The 5,583-nt window shown below is 30.6% G+C and overlaps 1 long non-coding RNA gene across 1 annotated transcript; it reads left to right on the top strand.

Annotated features, from left to right (window-relative positions):
* The first annotated feature begins 4,201 nt into the window (after window positions 1-4,201).
* Window positions 4,202-5,343, top strand: LOC145955678 (uncharacterized). The gene is made up of 2 exons (XR_014432325.1): window positions 4,202-4,394; window positions 4,895-5,343. It is a non-coding gene; the product is annotated as an uncharacterized LOC145955678 (long non-coding RNA).
* Window positions 5,344-5,583: the final 240 nt, after the last annotated feature.

Genomic DNA, 5,583 nt, shown 5'->3' with positions numbered 1-5,583 from the left:
TATAGCACTTAAAGCATCTTCATCTTCTCATGAAGAAAATGAAAAAGATGACAACATTGAGGAAGATGATGATGAATATTTCAATCTCTTTGTAAAAAGATTCAATAAATTCCTAAGGAATAAAGGAAATAAAAGAAAATTCAACTTCAACATAAAGAAGAAAGAAGAAGAATCTTCTTCAGCCCCAAAATGCTATGAGTGAAATCAATCGGGACATTTGAGATTAGAATGTCCAATCTATAAAAGAAAAATGGAAAAATCCAAAAAGAAAAGCTTCAAAGAAAAGCAAGGGAAGAAAGCTTATATCACTTGGGAAGAAAATGACATGGATTCTACAAGTGACTCTAAAAATGAAGTTGTAAATTTGGGACTCATGGCAAAAGATTACAAAAGAGAAGAAGAGGTGACATCTTTTAACAATGATATCTCAATTTCATTTGATGAACTTCAAGATGCATTCAATGATTTGCATAAAGAATCCTTTAAACTTGCAAAATTAGTATCATCATATAAGAAAACAATTTCAAAATTGGAAGAAGAGATTTTGAAATTAAATAATGAGTTAGATGATCTTAAAACCGAAATTAGGATAATAAATTCTAAAGAAGAAAATAAAGAGATTAAAAATAAGTTAGAAACAAATAAAATAAATCTTCTATGTTCAACATGCAATAGATTTAAAGAGGAAATTAGTAACCTAAGAAACACTCTTGCAAAATTTACTAGTGGAAGAAATAATTTAGATATAATATTAGGAAAATAAAAATGTGTATTTGATAAGGAAGGATTAGGATATAATTCTCAAAAACAATAAAAGAAATACAAAAATTTCTTTATTCCCACACAAGCTACTAGTTTTTCATTCACAACATGTTTTTATTGTGGTAAGAAATGTCATAATTCATCAACATGTTATATTAGAAAGAATTTTAGCAATCTCAAGAATATGGTTTGGATTCCTAAAGGTTCTTCTGTTAATACTAACATTAAGGACCCAAAGAAAACTTGGGTACCTAAATCAACCCTTTCTTGGTCTTGAAGGATTCCAAAAATCAAACTTGGTATATTGATAGTGAATGTTCCAAGAACATGATAGGAAATGCTTCAAAATTCATTGACCTCACTCTTAAGAGAAGTGGACATGTAACCTATGGAGACAACAACCAAGGAAAAATACTTAGCATTGGAAAAATTGGTACAAATTTCTCAACCTTCATAGAAAATGTCTTACTTGTGAATGGTCTTAAACATAGTTTATTAAGTGTTAGCCAACTTTGTGATAAAGGTTTTTCTGTATCATTTGACTCACAAAAATGTCTAATTGAACACAAAAATAATAAAAATGTTAAGATAGTTGGATTTAGAGTTAACAATGTATATAAAATAAAAATAGAAAATAATCCTAATCATTCTCAATGCCTCATGAGTAAAAATGATGAATCATGACTTGGCATAAAAGAATTTCTTACATAAACATGGAACACCTAAATAAATTAATCTCAAAAGATTTAGTAATAGGTTTACCAAAAATTAAATTTAAGAAAAATAAACTATGTGATTCATGCCAAAAGGGAAAACAAGTTAAAGTCTCTTTCAAACCAAAGAATATAATTACAACTTCTAAACCCTTAGAACTCTTACATAGGGACTTATTTGGACCTTCTAGAACTATGAGCTTTGGTGGAAGTTACTATGGTCTTGTCTTAGTGGATGATTTCTCTAAATACACTTGGACTTTATTTCTTGCTCATAAAAGTGATACATTTGGTGTCTTTAGAAAATTTGCTAAACAAATTTAAAATAAGAAAAATCTTAAGATTGTCACTATTAGAAGTGATCATGGAAAAGAGTTTGAAATAAAGATTTTGATTTATTTTGTGAAGAAAATGGAATTGAACATAATTTTTTCTGTCCCTAGAACTCCTCAACAAAATGGAGTAGTAGAAAGAAAGAATAGATCATTAGAAGAATTATCAAGAACAATGCTAAATGATTCAAAACTCCCTAAATACTTTTGGTTAGAAGTTGTTAACACTGCATGCTATACTATGAATAAACCTTTAATTAGACCTATTCTTAAGAAAACTCCTTATGAGTTATTCAATGGAACAAAATCTAACATTTCACATCTTCATATTTTTGGATGCAAATACTTTGTACTTAATAATGGAAAAGATAACTTAGGAAAATTTGATGTTAAATCTAATGAGGGGATATTTCTTGGATACTCCCTAAATAGCAAATCATATAGAATATACAAAAAAGAACCATGACTATTGCGAAATCAACACATGTTGTATTTGATGAAACTAACCTTGTTTGTCCAAGAAAAGATATTATTGATGAAATTGTAGAAAGCTTTGAAGATACTCATATTAATGAGCAAACTCAAAAAGACAAGAAAGATAAATAAAATGAGGAGTCAATAATCCAAGAAGATCATACAAACATGAATCCTCAAAGAGAGTGGAGAATCTCAAGAAATATCCTTTTGAAAATATCATTGGAGATATATCAAAAGGGGTAAGTACTAGAAACTCTCTAAAAGAAGCATGCAATAACATGTCTTTTGTTTCTGAAATAGAAGTTAAAAATATTGATGAAGCTTTAAATGATGAACATTGGATTAATATTATGCAAGAAGAATTAAATCAATTTGAAAGAAATCAAGTATGAGAATTGGTTAATAGACCTATTAATCATCAAATTATAGGAACAAAATAGATTTTTAGAAACAAACTTGATGAACATGGTATAATCATAAGAAACATAAGAAACAAAGCTAGATTAGTTGCTAAAGGATAGAATCAAGAAGAAGGTATAGATTATGAAGAAACATATGCACCTGTAGCAAGATTAAAAGCCATTAGAATGTTACTTGCCTATGCATCAATAATGGACTTCAAACTACACCAAATGGATGTTAAAAGTGCTTTCCTAAATGGCTTTATTCAAGAAAAAGTTTATGTAGAACAATCCCCTGGTTTTGAAAACTCAGAATTTCCAAACCATGTCTTTAAGTTGAAAAAGACTTTATATGGATTAAAACAAGCTCCTAGGGCATGGTATGAAAGAGATTGTTAGTGTAGTTTCTTTAATGAGATGAACATTGTATTTGAAGGTGATTGATATATGTAATAAAGCCAATATTTTGTATCCTTGAATTGTTTGTCTGTGTTCAATAATGGTTTTTATGGGGTTTTTTATGGAGTGGGCTAATAAGGTATTCTCAATAGCCCTGTACGACTTTATGCCTCAGCAAAATAATGTGTTGAAATCTACAATACATGCAAAAAAGGGATTTGAAGCATCAACTCTCATAGTTTCTTTGTCATAGCCTTGGAAGTAGTTGAATTTTGCATCTTCTTTATTCCAACTCTACTCTGATGCAAGCACAATTCTGACTCCAGAAAATTGATATTTGAAATTGTTCTACTACACATCACTTATAGGTTAGAATTGAAATCTTTTTCATGGTTCTACTGCAAGAACAACCAGCATGATGATGATTTTGGAATAAAGAAAACCAAGAGAGTTATTGCCCCCCCAATATTTTAAGACTCCCAGTTCAGCTGTTATTGTTGCATTTCAGAAAAAGGAATGCTTATTCTGATTCAGTACCTTTGGCAAATTTGTAATCCCCTTTATTGGATGCTACTATAGCCATATTTGAGGCTATCAGACACAATTAACATGTTAGAGACTTAAGTGGCCAAATATCCAAGAGGGATTATATTCATGGTTATGGTAATGCACCATATTTTGGTGCTGCTTCTACTGAATCAGCTTTTCGTGTTGCACTAGTTTTAGGGGGCTATAAGTCACAGAAGTTGTTAGTTTTTTTTGAGTAAATATAAATTTCAAATCTCTTTATGTATACAATTTAGCCTTTGCAATAATGAAATTTATCAGTTACCAAGATACACATTTCTTATGCTATGATGTATGAACAGGAATGGCTGCATGATTTGGGTGGCAACAATATATGGCCTTCGTAAACTTGAGTAGCTATTATCTTATTAGATTACCCCTAAATCATAAATTTACTGTCCATAATAGGTCTATTAAAGTAATGTTTTGATTTGAATTGTTTTGGTGCTTTTAGTTTAGCTATCTTGGCCCATTATGTGCACTTGTTTCAGACTTGCTGCTTTGTTCTCCAGAGTTAGGTCTCAAAGAAATTTATAACTGGATGGTAATGGACAAAACCACTCATTTAGATGATTAAATTTTATTATCATTGTTGATGTGACATTTTTTATTCATTTGATTATGAATCTGCAGTGTAGTTCTTTTTCTAGTAGCTGTTACCTTCTTCATTACATGGTGGTTTATTCAGTTCGTTGATGGTTTCTTTAGTCCAATATACTCCAGGCTTGGCAATGATATATTTGGTGAGTAATTTATTTTGCCAATATAATTATTTTTTTCTTCTTGAGAAGTTACCAATAAGGGGAGTTTTTATTATGCTATATGTCATATAGACTGTCATATGACATATATCTGAAACATAAAAAGCAAAGTGAACGAATATATGCTGCATGAACTTGAAAATTCAAAGGTAATATAGACTACTATATTGTTTGACCAATTTTGCAGGAAGGCATTATTGTTTCTTATAAAGTTTTAGTGGCTAATATGGAATAACTCATTTGACTTATGCTGTAAATGGTTTAGAGGATATCTTATTGTCTTCATTCTTGTATTTGTCAGGTTTTCTTTGATAAATTTATTTTCTATCAAGACACCTCACATATAATATATTGTTGCAAACCTCTTATTTTCCTTATTCATTTTTTAACCTCTCCATTGGGTGATCTGGATTTTGGTACTTGACCTTACTCTGTTTTGAATGTGATGTATAAAATGTGAAGGCTCTTTGTTTCTGGTGCAGGACTTGGTTTTGTTACATCGTTAGCTTTTGTATTTCGTATTGGTGCTTTTGTTTCGTCATGGATGGGTGCCACTGTTTTCTGGATTGGAGAATGGTTCATAAAGCGAATGCCCCTTGTTAGGCATATATATTCTTAATCCAAGCAGATTAGTGCTGCAATATCTCCAGGTATGCTCTTTATAGGCCATAACTGCATTTCAATTAGAATTAACCATAAGAGTTAGATAGTGGGGTCTAAATTCACAGAGATTGGCAGTGCGCAATGTATAGGTTAGGTAGCTAGTGATGTTACAATAGGAAAAGTAACTTCTTTTTAAGTAACTTTCATGGCAGAATGCATAATATTATTTTTTTAGCTTTACCTTAGTTTTAGTGTGAATATTGTCATGTGTACGAAAGGCACACAAATTGGCATGTCAAAGTTATAATGCAAATTATTTTTCATCCACTCTCACTCACTTACGCCCATGGGACAAACTACTTGGTTAATTTTGAGCTCATCAATTTTTGTATCAAAACATCCCTCACTAAATAGCATTTCTCTTTAGCAATAAGGATGTGACGATGGAAAAGAAAAGAGCTAACAAATCCAAGACGGTTATGGCATTCTGTAGTTGTAAAGTCAATAAGGATAAAATAATGATAGTTATGGCAATGGTTATGTCACCAGTGTGTTGTACTAGTAGGGG

Source organism: Cajanus cajan, chromosome 3 (genome assembly GCF_000230855.2).
Source record: "Cajanus cajan strain Asha chromosome 3, NIPB_CcT2T_4, whole genome shotgun sequence".
Taxonomy (NCBI): domain Eukaryota; kingdom Viridiplantae; phylum Streptophyta; class Magnoliopsida; order Fabales; family Fabaceae; genus Cajanus; species Cajanus cajan.
The sequence above is the reverse complement of the archived record's forward strand: the minus strand, read 5'-3'. Positions and strand labels throughout refer to the sequence as shown.